The sequence below is a fragment of the Peromyscus maniculatus genome, chromosome 2 (assembly GCF_049852395.1).
Source record: "Peromyscus maniculatus bairdii isolate BWxNUB_F1_BW_parent chromosome 2, HU_Pman_BW_mat_3.1, whole genome shotgun sequence".
Lineage (NCBI taxonomy): Eukaryota > Metazoa > Chordata > Mammalia > Rodentia > Cricetidae > Peromyscus > Peromyscus maniculatus.
In genome coordinates this window covers 163,221,187-163,242,348 of record NC_134853.1, presented here as the reverse complement: position 1 = coordinate 163,242,348, position 21,162 = coordinate 163,221,187, and the positions used below count along the sequence as shown (strand labels likewise).

Here is a 21,162-nt window from a genome sequence, read left to right as displayed (position 1 = left end):
AGCTGGATGCTGTGCCAGTCGGTTGCTAGGACAGCTACACAAAGACTGAGGCAGGAGGATGGTGTGAGTGCATTGCTCTTGTGAAGAGAGAACTGGTGATTCAGCTCAGTTGATAGAGTCTTTCTCTAGTGTGCTCACAGTTGTTATAGCAGCATGCAGGAACCGGAGGATAGCTATGTGGTTGAGTCTAGCCTGCTCCATGATAAAACCCTGTCCCAAGGAATGGACAACACTGAGAGCTGTTGCCTGGTGTCGGAGAACAGCATGGCAGAGAGCCATTGAATCCTGCAGTCTGTAGCATTATTCCTCGTGTGTTGTTCTCAAAGCCTCCATTCCACTCCCTTCAGCATGACAAGCCCCTTTCACATCTATCTGGCTAGGATTCCCATCATCCCACTCAATTCTAACTGCTACTAGGAATCAAAATTTGAAAAATTTAAACTAGAAATATAAAACACAATAAAAACATTCTAGAGTGGATATACCTGCCAGAACATTTGGCTTCTAGGTAAACACAGATGCATTTGTACATTCTTTCACACTCAAGAGTCAGGGGATTGCAGATATGCATCGTTGTGTCCTATTTGTGGATTTCTGAGATATTAGCCAGGCTTTGTGCATGGGAGACCATCATTCCAGCAGCTGAGGCTCATCCCAGAATTTTTGAAGAGGCTGGGGTACAAGGATGGCCATGTACCATCTCTGGAGTCATCGCACTCCTCAAAGAAAGATGGTCACTCAGGTTTGTGTCCATGTCATTTTAAGTTATTAATCAGTTACTTGCCTCATTTATTTATGTAATTTGCTTTTCTCAGGCTGGCCTGAAGTCAATATTTAGCCCTACTTGGCCAAAGACTTTTTTAACCACTTACCTTCCACAAAGGGATAGTGGGCTTACAAGCGTGTACCACACAAGATTTTCTCATTCTTTTGTTTTTGCTTTTGAGGTGGGCTCTTGCTACGTAGGTTGGACTGGCCTCTCACTCACACTACAGACTATTTCTCCTTTTGTAGCTTCCCAATGGCTGAAAGTACTGGTGTGAGTTACTGAGACATCTTGGAAATCTTTTTGTTTACTTCCACTTAACAGTCTCTGTTTTTCAGAGACCTGATCTGCAGTAGTGCAGGACAGCCTGTGGAGCCCACCCTCTTTCCAGATGCTCTCAGGTAGTTTCATGGCTTTTTCTGTTTGTTTGTTTTTGTTTGTTATTTGTTTCAAGGCAGTGATTCTCTGTGTAGCTTTGGAGCCTGTCCTGGAATTCATTCTCAAGACCATCCCTTAACTCACAGAGATCCACCTTCCTCTGCCTCAGAAATGCTGGGATTTAAGGCATGCACAACCACCACCCTGCCCAGTTTCATGGCTTTACAATTTTTATAACAAGGATGAGCAATGGTGGCACATGCCTTTAATCTGAGTACTCCCGAGGCCAAGTCAGGTGAATATATGTGAGTTCGAGGCCAGCCTGATCTACAGTGTAAGATCCAAGAGATGCACCAAAACTACACAGAGAAACTCTGTTTCAAATAACCCAAACAAACAACAACAACAACAAAAAAAAGAAATTGTAATCTTAAACCCATCATGATATTGCATGCAAACAGATGATGGGACAGATGGAGGAGGGATAGGCAAGGACATGAAGCCTTGTCTACCCCAGCAAGCGGAGGGTATTTCAGATGAGGTTAGTTTACAACACAGCCTGAGCCACCATCCACCTCACAAATGTTGATGAAGACATGGTCTCATTGTGCAGACACGAAAGGCCTGGAAGTCACAATGTAGACCTGGTGGGCCCTGCACACAGAGATCAGCCCCCTTCTTCTTCTTCTTCTTCTTCTTCTTCTTCTTCTTCTTCTTCTTCTCCTCCTCCTCCTCCTCCTCCTCCTCCTCCTCCTCCTCCTCCTCCTTCTTCTTCTTTTTGTTTTTGTTTTTGTTTTTCGAGACAGGGTTTCTCTGTGTAGCTTTGCGCCTTCCTGGAACTCAATTGGTAGTCCAGGCTGGCCTCGAACTCACAGAGATCCGCCTGCCTCTGCCTCCAGAGTGCTGGGATTAAAGGCGAGCGCCAACACTGCCCGGCTTGCCCCCTTCTTTCTTGAGCACTAAAGTTAAAGGGGTTCAAAATCATTGACTAATTATTTGTTTCTTTGCCTAGAAGATGTGACAATCCCATTTTTGTCTCCTGTTGTGAAAAGTGTGAGGCAGGTTCTTGTCCAAACCCCACTCTGTTTTTGAAAGAGGGTCATCATGTAGTTCCAGCCTTCCTGAAACTGTTTTTAAAAAAAATTATTTGTTTGTTGATTAATTAATTAAGTGTACACTGTTTTGCTTGTACATCGGAGGAGGACACCAAATCTCATATGGATGGTTGTGAGCCACCATGTGGTGGTTGCTGGAATTGACCTCAGGACCTCTGGAAAAGAAGCTAGTGCTCTTAGCCTCTGAGCCATCTCTCCAGCCCTTTTATGTAACTTTTTATGTAGACCAGCTTGCTTGTGCATCCAAGATGCTGGGATTAACGGTGTGTTCACCCATGCCTGGTTCAGCTCCCATTATTGGTGACTTTTTGTTTCTCTTCACTCTGCTGGACTGGTCTTTACAGAAACACCCTCTTCTGTCTGAAAGCCAAGGGCGCCAACTCCTTCCATGACACAGATTTAAAACTGTTCTAAGAAATGGATTTTATATAGCCATGCTGTCTTCTTTCTTGTTAGATAGCCAGAGATGACCTTAGTTCTGGATGACAGGCTTATTCCAGCTTGTCTAGTCCATGCAATGCTTTAGAGAGATCCTAGGGTTTGTGATGCTAGGCAAACACATTTCCAGTTGGCTATATCTTCAGAACCATTGTCTAACAGGAGCAGATGCAAGCCATGTTTCTGCTTCAGCATTCTGAGTAGCTAACATAACTGAAGAATGAGAGAACATGCAACTCGGTTATATATTCTAGAAAAGATCGCACAGTTGTGACAATGTTTGTCACAAAATTCTTTGAGGATATTTTTAGGAGATTTTGTGTGTATGTCTCTTGCTAGGAAAGGTAGTAATGTCAACCTGCCAACACTCAGAACCATGTGGTCACATGTGAATAAAACACAGCCAGGTGTATTGGCTCACAGGAGTCACCTACTAGGTGGAATGCTGAAGTAGGAGGATTGTCGGGACCTGGAGTATCAGATCTCCAAAGCTACCTAGCAAGACTCTTATCAGAAAAAGAAATAAAAATGGAGTGCATAAACAGCTACTAAATTAATGAACAAATACAATTCAGTATAATGTTCTCCTGTCTTTCAGGCCAATCTCAGCTTTTTGTCTCTTCCAAAAGAAACTCTTCATCTAGATACTGAAAAATTTCTTATACAGGCAGCCTCAAACACATGAAGATCTCCCTGCTTCTTTCTTCCTCTAGACTGATGGAAATAAAGGCATGCACCACCACGAACTGCAAAACACAAACTGTTTTAACTCCTATTATTATCTTTCTTTTTAAGAAATTTTTTCATTCGTTTTGCATACCAAAGTTTTCCATCTTCCCTCTTCCTGCCCCCTCCAGCTTCCTTTCCCAAACCACTCCCTACTCCCTCCAACAAGAAGGCATTGCCTCCCATGTGGAGGCACATTAGGAGAGACACTAAAGTCCAAGCTTTTCCCCTGCCTCAAGGCTTCATGAGGTGTCCCATCATAGGTTGTAGGCTCCACAATGCCCACTCATGCACCAGAGATGGATACTAATCCTACCACCAGGGGCCCTCCCAAGCAGATTAAGCTACACAACTGTCTCACCCTGTAAAGGGCCTAGTTAAGTCCCATGTAGGCTCCACAGCCATTGATCCAGCTTTCATAAATTCTCTCTAGCTTGATTTGAGCTATGGAAGGTGCTGTCTATAGCCAATAGAGTTCCCACTATTACTTGTGTGTGTAGTATCCTTGATGGATATTCCTTCACAATTAGTCATGGTTGAGGGCAACAAACACATAACAACCATGACACATCAAGTTTAGGACTTCCTATCTCTATTTCTAAGAACAAGAAACATGATGAAAAAAATAGTGTGATACCAAGTTCTTATATTGCCACCTGATTAGATCTCATTTCATACCACTTGGTTTCTAAAGCATTGAGCACATTGTGAGCCATGTGCTCTGAGTCCATTTCTGAGATCTGTCCCTAGGATTTCATGTCCTGCACAGCTTTGAGAGTGACTAGCTTAGTGTGATGGGGAAAGAAAAAACCACAGACACAGTTAGAGAAATGCTGGGGATGAGTGGTCAGTGTGCTGTGAAGGAGCCGCACCAGGAACTCCAAAACACAGAACATTATTATATGCAATGGGCAAAAGGGTACAGCTACTCATGCTACGGGATCTCTGTGAGGAACAGTCTCAAGCTGCAATAAATCCAGGGAGGATTTCATCCATCCCCACCCCCCACTCCGAGTAGGCTTCCATAGCTCAGAACTCAAACATGATCCTATTTAGTCTTATCAATGAAACCCAGGAGTCAAGTATGGGGTAATAATGTGGAAGACCAGAGAAGCAAAGGAACAAACACAAGTGACTTCTTACCTCTCCAGTTACTCTGAGCTAATGAGGGGCCAAGATCCTGTCTCTACCTCCCAAGCACTGGAATTAAGGCGTGAGTCTCACAAGGGCTGAAATTACGGATGTGTTCCAGAACTGACTGGCCTCTATGATTAAGTACTGGCTAGCTCTGCCCCCTGGTCTCAGGGCAAGCTTGATCAGTCAGAACACCAACAAACAATACAACAGTACCAAGCAGTAACCTTTCCCAGTTTATTGCCAGCACAGGCAATGCCTGCTCTCCAGCTCATAGATAGAATGATTGAAACATTTATAGCATTGTCTTGTAACAAAAGTCACTTTTCTGGGCTTTCTTTTTGTCCTTATTATACTTAAGAGTTTGGTGTAAAGTTGGTCAAACAGATCTACAAGTCCTAGGCCCCTATGATCGTAGCTTTCCAGAGGTGCAGGGTTTAGCTCCTGGGTCAATTTGCTCAGTTTTGCTATGTTGTGAAGCAGTTACATGAGGAGAGGCAGAGACAGATTATTATCAATGAAATTGACCTTGGTGAGCTGGGAGCATTAGTTCAGGGCAAGCAAGAGTACTCTGAATTCTGAATGCTCCAGCCAACAGGCAAAACAGGTTTCTCTCTCAACAAAGGGCCATATATCATGAGGCCTTTATATTTATGGACAACAGAGGGAACAAATAAAGGCCCAAGTCAGCTTCACAATGTCTCAAGGACAAATCCTGCATCTCCCCTTCCCAGTCACATGCGCACTTGCCCAAGCCTTTAATCCGAACACACGTCAGGCAGAGTCTCTGTGGGTTCAAGGACACACTAGGGAACAGCCAAGTGTAGTGAGACACGCCTTTAATCCCGGGACCCACCATAGAGACCTGAGGTCTGTGCAGACAGGAGGTGACAAGGAAGTGAGGTAGCTGGGCTAAGAGCCAATGAGAGGGCAGAACAGCAAGGCAATCCAAACCTAGGCAATAAAAACCTAGGTAGACGGGAAGTCAGGGCATTTTGGAAGGTGCAGAGCTGGTGAGGTAAGGTAGCTGGTGGCTCCCCGTATTTTCCTGATCTCTAAGGCTCTCATCCGTATATTTGGCTCTTTTTTTTTTTAAATTAATAAGACCGTTTAGAAATTCGTTTACAGGGCCAGGTGTGACTATAAGCTTCTGGACAGAGTCTTCTCTGCTTCCTCTGAAGCTTTTACAACCCGTTACTACTCACCAGGCTGGTCTCAAACTCAGAGATCCTCTTGCCTCTGCCTTCCGAGTGCTGGGATTAAAGGCTTGGTGGATCTAGTTTGTCCCGGGCCGGCTCTCTGGTGTTGGCTGGTTTTTGAAGGCCATTTCTGAGGTCCAGCGGTGTGGTGTGTGTGTGCGCATGTTGGTGTCGGGGTTACTCTGGTTCAGCGGCCCCAGACATGGCGTCCTCTACAGCGGCAGGGAAACAGAAGATTCCCAAAGTGGCCAAGGTGAAAAACAAAGCGCCAGCTGAGGTACAGCTAACTGCAGAGCAGCTCTTAAGAGAGGCTAAAGAGAGAGAACTCGAGCTCCTTCCACCCCCGACTCAGCAGAAGATCACAGATGAAGAGGAGCTCAATGATTACAAACTTCCGAAGAGGAAGACTTTTGAAGATAACATAAGAAAAAACAGGACTGTGATTAGGAACTGGATCAAATATGCCCAGTGGGAAGAAAGTCTCAAGGAAATCCCAAGGGCTCGGTCCATATACGAGGGTGCCTTGGATGTAGATTACGGGAGTATTCCACTCTGGCTGAGGTATGGAGAAATGGAAATGAAGAACCGCCAGGTGAACCATGCCCGAAATATCTGGGAGCGAGCCCTAACAACTCTGCCCCGAGTCAGTGAGTTCTGGCACAGGTACACATCCATGGAGGAGATGTTGGGCAATGTCTCCCGTGCCCGTCAAGTGTTTGAGCGCTGGATGGAATGGCGGCCTGAGGAGCAGGCCTGGCACTCCTACATCAGCTTCGAGCTGAGACACAAAGAGGTGGAGCGGGCCCGTACCCTTTACGAACGCTTTGTGCTCGTGCACCCTGCTGTGAAGAACTGGGTCAAGTATGCCCGATTCGAAGAGAAGCATGCTTCTTTTGCCCATGCGCCGCAAGTCTACGAGAGAGCAGTGGAGTTCTTTGGAGAGGAGCATGTGGACGCACACCTGTATGCGGCCTTTGCCAAATTCGAGGAAAACCAGAAAGAATTGGAAAGGGTACGAGTTATCTACAAATATGCCCTGGCTAGAATTTCAAAACCAGGGGCGCAAGAACTCTGGAAAAACTATACTGTCTTTGAGAAGAAGTTTGGGGACCGCAGGGCTGTTGAAGATATCATCGTGAGCAAACGGAGATGCCAATATGAAGAAGAAGTGAAGGCTAATCCATACAATTACGATGCCTGGTTTGATTACTTGCGCTTGGAGGAAAGTGAGGCGGAGGCCGACACAGTGCGGGAAGTCTATGAGAGGGCCATTGCCAACGTGCCGCCCATCCAGGAGAAGAGGCATTGGAAGCGCTACATCTACCTCTGGATCAACTATGCATTCTACGAAGAGCTGGAAGCCAAGGATCCTGAGAGGACAAGACAGGTCTATCAAGCCTCTTTGGCACTAATTCCTCACAAAAAGTTCACCTTTGCCAAAATGTGGTTATATTACGCACAGTTTGAAATACGGCACAAAAATCTGCCACTGGCCAGAAGAGCTTTGGGGACTTCCATAGGCAAATGCCCAAAGAACAAGTTATTCAAAGGCTATATAGAACTGGAACTACAGCTTCGAGAATTTGACAGATGCCGAAAGATTTATGAGAAGTTCTTGGAATTTGGACCTGAAAGTTGTACCTCATGGATTAAGTTTGCAGAATTAGAGACAATCCTTGGTGATATCGACAGAGCCCGGGCCATCTAGGAATTAGCCATCAGCCAGCCAAGCTTAGACATGCCAGAGGTCCTTTGGACATCCTATATCCATTTTGAGATTGAGCAGGAAGAAACTGAAAGAGCACGAAACCTTTACCAACAACTGCTTCAGCGAACAGAGGATGTCAATGTATGGATCAGTTTGGCTCGGTTTGAGTTTTCCTCAGGGAAAGAAGCAAGTGTGACTAAATGCAGACAGACTTATCAAGAGGCGAACAGAACCATGAGAAAGCGTGAAGAGAAAGAAGAGAGACTTACGTTGCTGGAATCCTGGCGAGGGTTTGAAGATGAATTTGGAACAGTATCAGACAAGGAAAGAGTAGACAAGCTCATGCCAGAAAAGGTCAAGAAGAGGAGAAAGGTCCAGGCCCAAGATGGGTCTGATGCCGGCTGGGAAGAATACCATGGTTACATCTTTCCAGAGGATGCTGCCAACCAGCCTAACCTCAAGTTTCTGGCAATGGCCAAGCTTTGGAAGAAACGGCAACAAGAAAAAGAAGCTGCCCAATAGGATCCAGATAAGGACATTGGTGAGAGTGAATCCTCATCTTTTTAAATGTTGGACATTTTTTTTTTAATAGAAACGAATCGTTTAGAACTTTGATTTCTGAACATTTTTATATATTTACACAGTAAGAAGTGATCTTTGATAGCTACCTTTCTAATTATTTTTTTAAACACTATGTCAATAGTGTTTAAATGTCGATAGAACACCTTAGATTCTTGTGTTCACCCCTCCTGCTCCTACCCTGCATGAAAATGAGTTTTCTATGGCCTGTGGACTCACATGCCCATCAGTGTATGACAGTTAATTTACAAGCCATGACATTTCCCTACAATGAGACAATGTTTAGACATGAAAGTGAAGTGATGATACACACTGGTACATGGCTAAACTCTGATTACAGTATAGAAAGCGAGAGAAACAGATCGAACAAGTTGTGCATTGTGATTCCGTGTACAGTAACTGTCCAGAAGAGGCAGATCCCAAGAGAGTGGATTATGCTTGTCAGGACTTGGGAGTGAGGGGAGAGGGAAAGAGTGCTTCGAGGAAGATCCCTTTTCGGGAAGATGACCGACCATATTTCACAACTGGAGGGAGGCGATTGTACACTATGGTGAATGTACAGAATGTGACTGACTATTTACGTTTAAAATGCTATGCGGTTATTTTGTATTTAAAAAATAAATTTCATCCTGTTAATACAATGGCCTGTGTAGTATATGCTCGCTCCTTTGGCTTCTGTGGATTTTCCAGACCCTGGGTTCATTTCCTTCTTCTTTGACTTTTGATTTTAGGTTTGACCATGGAGCCCTGGCTAAGGTTGAATTCTAGATCCTCCTAGCTGAGGAGTGTTGGTGGTGCTCTCCTAAGTCTAGCTCCATCCATACATTCTGATGCATGTTCCCCCAGTCAGCTCCTGTGGTTCCCAAACTGGCTAAGATTAGAGAGGAGCTCCCAGCACTCAGACTATTCTTATTCAGTACTTCAGACACCAGCTTGGCTTTTGTCTTGGGATCTTTCTTGCCATCCTTTCTTTGGGTACCATTCCGTGGTGCTAAGGACAGCATCAAGGGATTCCCATATGCTTGGCATGAGCTCTTCTGTCACCTGTGGTCATGCACACCTTTCATTCCAGCACTCAGGTGATCCAGTACCGAGATGTCCTGTGGTTGAGGTTTTCTAGTCTATATAAAGGGTATCATGTCAAACAAAAACACATGCACACACAAAACATGAAAACTTCCACTTCCTCAGAGAGTCAGCCACAAAGCTCACTTTTACTCCTTAGCATCCTTCACCCTGAGATACAGATTGGACTTTCTTCCCATGCCTGTGGGAAGAGGGAAAGGTTCCTTTAGTGATTGCTGCATGCATGCCCCAGGAGCAGTCCCATACACTTGGAATCCCTCTTCCAGAGAGGCTCAGCATTGATCCAAAATTCTGTAGCTGGAATTCCCTTATTCCAGAAGCTGCTGTCCTGCCCTTTGACACCATTCTCACTATAGCCCAAACTTGCCTGGACATCCCCATTTTATCCCAGCTGGCCTGGATTACCTGATCCAGGTGGCTTCACCTTACAAGCCTACACAATCATACTCATCTCAAATCCAAATGTCAACATTGCTTTTATTTCCATTTTTTCGTAACTCACCCAAACAAATAGTTAATAGTTTTCATCTAGAGAATATAAAGTAATGTTTATTGTGTCACCTGGGCTGGTCTTAGCCCTGGATATTAGCAGAGGATGGACTAGATTCCTTAGGGGTCACTGAATCACCATCTTTGGACCAGATGGCAGGACACTGAATCCAGCAAGTGAGTGCAGCCTCCATCACTGTAGAGGTCTTCAAAGACTCCTCTGAGACTGCCTCAAATGGACCATTTGAGTCACAGGTCCTCTATTCCACCACTGACTTCCAGTCCCAGGGAGGAGGGATCAGTGTTCTCTATCCCCACCATGCTCATCCACATGGAGTTCCAGATGGCCCATGTAATGTATAGCATCAAATGTGACATCATTAAGTGATGAATGTCAGGGATATAGTAAATCCAGGAGTATGTTGTTGAATCACTCCATGAGCTGGGACTGAGTATTATTGACATATGACCACAGCATTCAGAGTGTTGGCTGGGAAAGGCTTCATTTAATCTTGAGCTTAGACACACAGTCAGGTTGTGGAACATTGTGGTGGCTCAATGCTTGAGAGTTTGCTACATCAACTGAAAGACCTTAGTGTGATGCCCAGAATCTCCTGTGGAAAAAGAAACTGACCATTAAAAGTCATCCTCTGTAGGCAGGCATGGTGACAATTGTCTTTAATCCCAGCACATGGAAGGCATGGGCATGTGTATTTCTGTGAGTTCTTAGCTAGCCTGGTGTACATAATGAGTTCTAGGATGGCCAGAGCTGTGTATGAGACCACATCTCAGAGAGGTGGGAGAGACAGAGGAAGAGAGAGAGAGAGAGAGAGAGAGAGAGAGAGAGAGAGAGAGAGAGAGAGAGAGACAGAGACAGAGACAGAGACAGAGACAGAGAGAGAATCTTCTGACCTCCACATTGTTACAATGGCACAGAAGGGCCTATATACAGACTCCCATACACACTCAATGATATTAAATCAAAGGCATATCCAGATTACATGTGGGGTGTGTTTATGTAATGAACAGTCTTATTAAATAAGAAACACAGAAACAATGTAAAAGAGAAAGCCGAGAGGTCAGAGCTCAGAGCTTAAATCTCACCCTTCCGCCTGCGGTGTCCCAGCATCCCGAAAGAGAACTATATCCTGTCTGTTCGTCTATTTATAGTATTTTGTTCTGCCTTCTCATTGGTTGTAAACCCAAACACACGACTGCCTCGTCACTGTCTGAATGTACAGCCCCCTAGGTCTTAAAGGCATATGTCTCCAGTGCTGGCTGTATCCCTGAACACACAGAGATCTATGTGATTAAAGGTGTGTGCCACCACCGCCACACTCTGTCTATGGCTCTAATAGCTCTGACCCCCGGGCAACTTTATTAACATACAATCAAAATCACATTTCAGTACAATTAGAATACCACCACATTTCCCCTTTTCTATTTTAATAAAAAGAAAAAAAAGCAAAAGGTTATAACTAACAAAAGAAAAAGTATATACAAAAGTACAATAACTATATGCAATATATACAAGTAATAAATACCTAAACAGGTATTTGACAAATCAGAGAAAATAATTCCATTATCTATCCTATTTTGGTAAATCCAAGATGTATTTAATGCACTTTCTATCCTAATTAATTTTCAACTATAACTAACTAATCTTCAACCATAACTAACTAATATTCAACTCCCTCAGAGATCCAAGAAGGAAATAATATTAGCTAACAAAAATAAAAACAGGAAGTGCATGCATGCAACATCCAAAAAATTTGTGAGTAGACAGAAAGAGCCAGTTGCCTGGACAGTCACCTGAGGTTTCTCCGCAGTGCTGGGCCATCATCTTCAGCCTATAGGCTAAATGTATCTGACAGACTCATTTGTGATGTAGGATGTACACAAGGTCAACAGTTCAATCTCACCTTGGGTGAGAGCAGTCCATGTACCAGAAACACCTGAATTCTACTAGTGTCCTGTCATGATTCAGGATTTTAAATTCTGGAAATTGTTGTCAGTTTTTTTAATTCAGCTGTCCATTTTTCTTGGCTGTGTATATATGGCTTCATCTCAGCATCCCCTTCTTCTCTACATCCCTCTATTAAATGCCAGTCTACTTTCGAGAGGCGTGAACTTTCAGCTGCTGTTCCATTGCACAACAGAAGTCATCGGCCCTCTGCCTGTTAAGCTGCCTTCGAAGAAAAGGGCACCGTACCTTTTCCGGATGTGAAGGCCACTTCAGGGATGGGGCCATATTGTCCTGGCCTCAGAAGATGCCTTTTGATAAAGCCCTAACCACACTTGTTTTGGAAAGAATCAGTAGTCTCTTGTTTCGTGTTCTGTCTGTCCATTTTGTCCTGTTGATTCGAGGATACTTTGTTGTCCAGTGACTAACATTTGCCACAATGAAAGTTGACTCCATATGCGGTTTCTTCAATGCCCATATTTTCTCTGAAGTAGATTGGTACTGCCAGGACTCGACATGTCTCAAAAAAGAAAAATTTTCTAAGTTATTAAAACATTTTAGCCGGGCGGTAGTGGCGCACGCCTTTAATCCCAGCACTCGGGAGGCAGAGCCAGGCGGATCTCTGTGAGTTCGAGGCCAGCCTGGGCTACCAAGTGAGATCCAGGAAAAGGCGCAAAGCTACGCAGAGAAACCCTGTCTCGAAAAACCAAAAAAAAAAAAAAAAAAAAAAAAACATTTTAAATGCCATATTCTGTAGATCTCTGAAGGGTTTGAAGATGACCCGTCTAAAACATCTCTGCTCAATTTTTAAAACATATCTAATATGACTACAAGTTCTATTGTAATGTCTAACTACTAACTTTCATTTCTTTATATCCTAATAGTTGGTAATAATAATGTTGAAGGATCAGAAATTTGCATTACATTGTTAAATGAATGGTATAAATACAATTAGAAATATACATATAGCATTTTCTAACAATATCAGTTTCAAATTTGTATACAATATAAAACAATCCAATTCAATGTAAAGTATTTAAAACTAGTAATTGTCTTTTTCTTTTCTTCCTTTTCCTTCCTTTTTTTTTTAATAAGAACCTTAAATCTAATCTCCTTTGCTTAGCCTTTTTCCTAACCCTTGACAACAACTTGTAACCAACCCCCCTAAATACTGAAAATTATTCCAGACCCAAAACCCATTAAAATGACCAACAAACCACACGCCCCACACCACCTCTTTGGGAATGTGGGCGTCGTATTCTTAGAATTGCTTCCTGCTGGGTATGGGCGAAGTTTTCTTTATTCTGAAAGAAAAATTTTAGGTTAATTGTCAAATTCTAGGAGAGGTAATTATATCCTTCATTATCCAGTCTGTGTATAATGCCAAAGTTCAGGGTTTATCTCAAGTCCTTATTCAAGTAGTCTTTGAGACTGGATCATCTCAGCTAGTCATCTCAAAATTGCTCTGACCACCTTGTAGTTCAAAGCTGATCTGTGGATGATGTTTGTCAGCTTAGTGATATTATTATTGTCCACGTGGAATTGTTGTTGTTGTGGGGCCCCATCTTCTTTCTGGAGACTTCAGTTGATGTTAGGCCTGGCCGTGATTTCCTGCAGAAAACTGTTAAGAGACTCGAACACAAAAACATATATATGCATCTAGCCTTTTTTCTAGAATTAGTTAGTACTCTATATGACCATTCATATCTTAACAAAGTTTAAAATGTATATATATATATATTAATCTTGTAAATTTTGATGTAAAATTTATACTTTAAGAAAAGTTTAAAGAATCAGAATAGAATCAAAAGAATTGAGATTAGTAATAGAATAGTCCCTTAATTAATTTTGCCTTTGTCCTATACCATAGCAGAAGATGGCTCTTTTATTCTGGCATGATACAGGGAGTTTGCATTTTCCTTTTAACAACATGCTTGATTTTAAAGAAGGAGAGAGCCATTCTCCAACTCCAAAGTCAGCTTTAAATTTTAATTGAACTGGGACTATTAGAAGACCAATAGTGTTAAATCTTTAGAGAAAAGCAGAAACAAACATTTAGGAAGACATAAAATTTTTTAGATAATATATACCCATACATCATTTCATTCTGTTTCTTGCGATAGATGATTTGTCCCTTTTCTTCAGTTGTCTCATTTGTCCAGTGTTCTTCAAATTCCTTAACCTTCATTCTCCTAAAAGACAAAAGCAAAAACCTTTCCCCAAGACTAATTTTGGGGATATTTCCTTTTGACAAGTTATTATCTGATTAAATGAAAAGGCATGTGTTATTGATACAAGTTAGTTTAAATTGGATGTTCATGCTGGTTGATGAACTATCACCTCCTCTAATTAAGAGGTCTCTCTTGTTCAAATTGAACCTTTATCAATTTTGATGGTACCCACAGTTTATCTTCTCCTGTAGAAACAAAAGCAAAACCTCGTCCCCAATGTAATACATACCCTGGTTTCCATTCAGAGGTCAGCACATCCTTAAAGTATATAGGTTGATTTAATTCTGTAGTTTTTTCTATTATCCAATGTCTCTCTGCAGCTGTTGTTCCTTTCTATTGGCATTAAGAAAATTCAAATTTAATAGAGCATTATGCAGTGTATTTCTGGGGGTTTTTGTTACCCATTTCTGTTTATTTAGCATATCCTTTAGAGTTCTGTTTGATCTTTCTATAACTGCTTGACCTGTAGGATTATGTGGTATGCCTGTAATATGCTTTATATTGTAATAAGCAAAAAACTGTTTCATTTTAACAGAGACATATGATGGAGCATTGTCAGTTTTGATTTGTGCAGGTATACCCATGATGGCCATAACTTCTAGCAAATGAGTGATTACAGAATCAGCTTTTTCAGAACTCAAAGCAGTTGCCCATTGAAATCCTGAATAAGTATCGATAGTGTGGTGTACATATTTCAATTTTCCAAATTCTGCAAAGTGAAACACGTCCATCTGACAGATTTCATTTCTCTGAGTACCCTTTGGGTTACATCCTACTGGTAATGGCGTTTGATTGTACAAGGAACAAGTAGGACATTTCTTTACTATTTCTTTGGCTTGTTGCCAGGTTATGGAAAAATCCTTTTTTAAACCTTTACTATTGACATGATGTTTTTTATGAAATTCTGAGGCTTCCAGCACATTTCCTATCAATAATTTACCAATCTCATCATTGCCTTGTGCTAGAGGGCCTGGCAGACCAGTATGGGATCGAATGTGAGTTATATATAAAGGATGATTCCTTTTCCTGATTGTATCTTGTAATTGAATAAATAGTGAAGTTAATTCTGAAGCATCAGGGATAAATTCTGCAGTCTCAATATGTAACACCACTCTTTCAGCATACTGAGAGTCAGTTACTATGTTGAGAGGTTCTGAAAAATCCATTAATACCAACAGAATAGCATACAATTCTGATTTTTGAACTGAATTATACGGACTTTGAACCACTTTACTTAAATTTTCTGATTTTTAACCTGCCTTTCCTTCTTTGTTGGCATCTGTATAAAATGTACGAACTCCAGATATGGGTTTTTGCCGTACAATTCGAGGCAAGATCCAATCAGCTCTCTTTATAAGATCAATTCTATTGCTTTTGGGATATTTGCTGTTAATTTCTCCCAAAAAATTACTGCAAGCTCTTTGCCAAGGTTCACTTTCTGTCCATAATTTTTCAATGTCCTCCTTAGTTAATGGTACGACAATTTCTGCTGGGCTATTCAACATTCCCTGAGGGAGGACCCGCCATTGAAATCTTTTAACTGGTTGAGAATTATTATAAGTAGGCACTGTGAAAGCAAATCTTTCTCTGTCTTCTTCATGTAAGGGTATTGAAAAGAAACAGTCTTTTAAATCAATAGCTATGAGAGGCCATCCTTTTGGTAACAGAGTAGGCAAAGGCATCCCAGATTGTAGAGAGCCCATTGGCTGAATTACTTTGTTAATTGCTCTAAGGTCTGTTACCATTCTCCATTTACCAGATTTCTTTTTAATAACAAATACAGGAGAATTCCAAGGGCTGGTTGATTCTTCAATATGCTGAGCATTTAACTGTTCTTCTACCAGCTCTTCTAAAGACTGGAGTTTCTCTGTTGTTAAAGGCTATTGCTGGACCCATACAGGCTTGTCTGTTAACCATTTTAAAGGTAGAGCTGTTGGTGTCTTTGGAAGATCATCAGTTATTGTGCCCTGTTCTTGTATAATATGGATGTCTGGTGACCACTCATTAGAACAATATCTTCTAATATTTCTCTCAGTAACATGTGCTAGTTTATGATTTGTTTCTGACATTGGAGGGATGTTAATCTGAGTATTCCATTGTTGCAACAAGTCTCGACCCCACAGATTCATAGTTATGTTAGCCACATATGGTTTTAATTTTCCTCTCTGTCCTTCTGGACCTATACATTCGAGCCATCTTGCACTCTGTTTCACCTGAGATAATGTCCCAATTCCTAACAGTTGAACGTTTACCTCCTGAAGAGGCCAAGTTGGATGCCAAAATTCTGGTGCAATTATGGTAACGTCCGCACCTGTGTCTACCAGACCAGACAACAAAACACCATTTATTTTTATCATTAATTTTGGTCTTTGATGTAATCAACAGTCTTATTTAATAAGAAACACAGAAACAATGTAAAAGAGAAAGCCGAGAGGTCAGAGCTCAGAGCTAAATTCTCACCCTTCCGCCTGCGGTGTCCCAGCTTCCCGAAAGAGAACTATATCCTGTCTGTTCATCTATGTATAGTATTTTGTTCTGCCTTCTCATTGGTTGTAAACCAAAACACGTGACTGCCTTGTCACTGTCTGAATGTACAGCCCCCTAGGTCTTAAAGGCATATGTCTCCAATGCTGGCTGTATCCCTGAACACACAGAGATCTATGTGATTAAAGGCATGTGCCACCACCGCCACACTCTGTCTATGGCTCTAATAGCTCTGACCCCCGGGCAACTTTATTTATTAACATACAATCAAAATCACATTTCAGTACAATTAGAATACCACCACAGGGGTGTGTATGTAGATGTAAAAGACAGCAAGTGCTCCCAGAATACAGGAAAAGAAAGGGTGGTGTCAGGATAATCTGGAAGTGTTCCAAGAGTTTCAGGGTGCTGAAATCAAACGCTGGTCCCCAGAAAGAACAGCAAGCCCTGTTAACATCAAAGCCATCTCTCCAAGAGAATCTCTCTCTAGCTCTTTGACTGGGGTTTCATGAAGCTGAAGTGTATAAAATGCCCAAGAACAGGGAATTTTGGGTCCTTTTTCACTCTGAAAGTTCTAGGATGCAGAAGGTGTGAAACAAGGGGGGCGTGAGAATATGTAAACCCAATTAGCATAATGAACAACTATGAAACTGTCCATGAAAGCTACTCAGTAAATTAAAAGAATACAATGCCCTCTCATGCAAAAGGGTTTTCTGGAATCCTATGGGAAACTGTAATGCTAAGGGTGGTGGGGGAAATAATATCCAGCTCTTCAAGCCTTCCAAAGCAAGAAAAAGACAGATCATAGGTCAACAGTGAGAATGCTGTATGCCCAACACCAGTTCATAGTTCAAACAACTTACTGTAAAAGAAAGAAACATATGTCCATAAATTACAAATCTTTATGTAGGATGGACAACCAAAAGGCAGAAGCCAACCAAAGACAGAGGTGTTCTCTGGATGACCTGAGTTTTGGTTTCAGCACTCAAGTTAGGTGGTGGCTCTTGTAAGTGCAGTCTCAGAGGACCCAACACCCTCTTCAGATGCTTTAAAGGAACCATATGTATATACACACATGTATATACATAAAGCAAAATAAATTATTTTAAAACCTGGGACCAGATCCTTAAGGTTTCTGAAAGGATGAGTGTTGCCTGTGGAGATAGGGTGTTCATTAGCATTCAGGACACCTTGCCTGCATTCAGGGTCCTGACAGGATTTATCTCAGCTGCAGTCACTAAGAGGATCCCCTGTGGGCATTCACTAAGTTTCCTTATAAAAGGCTGTCCTTGCATACCTGCCATCTCTTTCTCTTTCTTCATTTTCATCCCCAGAACAGTCTCTGCCTCTTCTCCCCCTTACCTCAATAATCCTGCAAGGTAGGCCTGCTGTATGTTGTGACTCCTTCCTGCTCCCTCACCATTTTAAAATACAACAGTGTCTGTGGTTCAAGCTTGTTTGAGCTTTAAGCAATCCTCTAGCCTCTGCCTCCCTAGTACTAAGTATAGGCACAAGCCAAGACAGCCCTTTAATTCCTTTATTAAGTTTGTGACTTCCTGTCTTAACTTTTAAATTCTTTTAATTATCCCGCTGGTAAATGAAAAGTCTTTCTTCCTTTTTTCTTTCTTTCCTTTTCCCTCCCTCCCTCCCTCCTTCCCTTCCTTCCTTCCTTCCTTCCTTCCTTCCTTCCTCCCTCCCTCCCTCCCTCCCTCTCTCTCCCTCTCTTTCTTTCTTTCTTTCTTTCTCTCTTTCTTTCGTCCTTTCTTCCTTTCTTCCTTCCTTCCTTCCTTTCCTTCTTTTTTTGTTTTTTTTCTGTTTTTCACAATAAAGATTATTATGGAAATAGGCTGGTGCGGGGACAGAGGAAAAGACAAATAGGTCTGGATTAGGTGGCTCAGGTGAACTAGTGGGGCTTCTTCCCATGGATACCACATTCACTGAGGGCAGGGGAAAGTCCTCCATGGGAAGGGTGTACTTGCGGTCCTTGCTCTTGGTCAAGGAGCTGCCAGAGGCTGTGCCCTTCATTTTGCAGTGTTGTAGGGCATTGTTGGCAATATCTGAGATGAACTTCTGGGCAGCTAGCAAGATGAGCCAATGTATGTGTGGGTCTGAAGCTTCAAAGACAGCAGGGTTCAAGTAATAAGCAGTTACTGTATCTGGGATCCTAGGAGTGTAATCCTCCAACTGCATCAAGAAATTTGCAGAAGTGCTGAACACTACGGGCTTCCCTTCTGTGTTGGCCTTGCTTGGCAGGGCATACAGGCCCTTAGACATTGCCCTTCAAGGGGAGCCAAGCCAGCTGCTGCCACCTAGACTGTCCTGCGCTGGAGCCCGACATGGGGCAGGTCCCCCTGGCCCTGCAGTCCCCGCTTGGTTGGTCTTGCGCTCAGAGCATGTGCTGGTGGGCAGGGCAGTAGGAGCCCATACCTGGGGCACCCGACCTGTGACCAAGGCTGCACAGGCTGCTGCTGCCAGAGTGTTACTGCCTGAGCCGCTGCAGCTCATGGTGCTGGTGGCAAAGGCGGCGAACCAGGCTTTTCTTTCATCATGATTTAGATCTAATTTTATTAAGGTATTTAATCTTTTTTTTTTTTTTTTTTTGGTTTTTCAAGACAGGGTTTCTCTGTGTTGCTTTGTGCATTTCCTGGAACTCGCTTTAGAGACCAGGCTGGCCTCAATCACCTGTAGGATTTGCAGAAGGAGGCAGAGGCAGGAGGATCACGAGTTCGAGGCCAGCCTGGGCTACACATTTCCTTTTGACATTTTTGACAAACATTCCCAAGATCATCCCCTCTGTCTAAAATCCCTTTGAGGCAGGGCGTTGAGGGCACTGGCTTTTAATACCACCAGTGGGAGGCAGAGGCAGGAGGATCTCTGAGTTTGAGGCCAGCCTGGTGAGTAGTAATGAAAAACCCTAACCCTTCAGGCTTACACCCCACCCCCAAGCCCCAGGAGAATGAGGAACTAAAGAGTTAGTTCCAGGGAAAAATTGACTCAGCCATTACTCAACCACCCTCACCACAATGTATGGAGATTTCTGTTAAGAGATGCACTCAACTGTGACTGGGATAATTGCAAGTGTTCCAGGAAAGACCACTGTAACCTTTGTGTAACCTTCACTCCACTTCTTCCCTAATACCCCCCCCCCAATATTCCGGAAAAAATGTGCACATGGACGTGATTGTACCTACCCTGTGATTAGGCCATGATCTTCTGAAATTAGCCCCTAGACATGAACCAATCAGAATGAAATTGCATGGGAATTGTAATCTTATGGATTTTATGTTTTTTGTTTCCTTTAAAAGTACCTATGTGACTGCAGTAGGGCGCAACTCTTGCTCTTGGGAGGAGAGGAGCCCCACTGTACAGCCGTATCAATAAACCTCTTGCTGTTTGCATCAACAAGACTGGAGTCTGGGTTCTTGGGGCACCCAACTGAGAAGGTAGTACCCTGGGTCTGGGGTCTATCAGTAACACGGTATAAAAGCTTACATATAGAGGTGTAAATTAAGTCTGGGCTTAATGAAATTTTCTCCTTCACAGTAGCCACACCAACCAAGAAAAAAATTAAGATGAAATGAGAGACTGGCTAGCCTGGGTGAGATGGGGCATCCTGATGGGGGTGAATGACTTGTCTGATTGGGAAACTGATTACAGGTCTTCCAATCCCAGCAGGGTAAGTCAGTCACTACAGGTTTAAATGTCACAGGATCTTGCCTAGCCATTCTGACCTTATATCCACTTCCCCCTTGCTTTCCCTTTGGAGCACCACCTCTTAGACACAAGCTGCCACTTGATTAAATGAGGAAGTTCTCACCCATTTAATCTTACTATTTGGGATTTTGCATTTGTAATTTGAGTGAATCAGACCTTATTTTGGTATGGATGAAATCTGAGATGATGGTCAAGGTCCCAGGTTCATTCATAACACTCCTCCTCAAACTCTGAGCTCTGGGATTCATTGTCTAATTTACATTATTACTTTGGTAGATTTTTTTTTCCAGTTGATGTTTCACACTATATCTTAGGCCTATCTGGAACTCTTACTGTACTCTGAGCCCACTTATGTGTCTCAGTAATCCTCCTGTCTCAGTAGACCACATGTAACACGGTGTGTCGAGATTAATTAGATTTCCATGCAGAATAGAGAATGAATTGACACCACTTTGAAGACAATGTCCCAAATGCAGAGTCACTGTACAAACACTAGGGCTTGCTTTTTCCTCCCTCCCTCCCTCTCTCTCTTTCTCCACCCCTCTCTTCCTCCCTCCCTTCCTGTCTTCATTCCTTCCCTCCTACCTAGAGTAGGATACACCCAGGACCTGTCTAGACAACAGCATCAAAAAGCCTCAGAGGAGCAGCCAAGATGAGGTCTGTGGGGGGCCCAAAACAGCCTGATCACAGAGCTGCCATGACAGGCTTAGAGGCCCACACATAGCTTCTGGCAGGAAACAACTGGACCCAGGAAAAGCCATAAGCTGACTTCACCCAATGGTGCTGCATCTAAGGGGAAATACCTGAGCCCCAGACACAGCTTCTGGCAGGCAGTCTTTGAACCAGAGAAGCTGTAAGCTGACCCCACCCAGTGGGGCCTGCAACTAAGAGGAAATGCCTCACATTCCAAACATTCCCTATACCTAGACAAATGTCAGCTAGTTAGGACCCTGAACCCTGGAAATCCCCTCCCCCACAATGCCTGGGCTCTGGGCTTCTGCCCTCCCTGCTGAATTGGAGAGAGGCTCTAAGTTGTGAGCTTGAAATAATAAAGGCTCTTTTGTTTTACATAAGGGATTCTCCATGGTGGTCTTTTGTGGGTCCCTGCAATCTAGGCATAACAAGGTCCAGTGTCCTGAAGCTGGGATGGGG

At 42.9% G+C, this 21,162-nt stretch overlaps 2 pseudogenes; one reads left to right on the top strand and one right to left on the bottom strand.

The window, feature by feature from the left end:
* The first annotated feature begins 5,958 nt into the window (after positions 1–5,958).
* LOC143271710 (crooked neck-like protein 1 pseudogene) lies at positions 5,959–8,031 on the top strand (annotated as a pseudogene).
* A 10,159-nt stretch (positions 8,032–18,190) lies between these two features.
* LOC143271709 (transcription initiation factor TFIID subunit 10 pseudogene) lies at positions 18,191–18,801 on the bottom strand (annotated as a pseudogene).
* Positions 18,802–21,162: the final 2,361 nt, after the last annotated feature.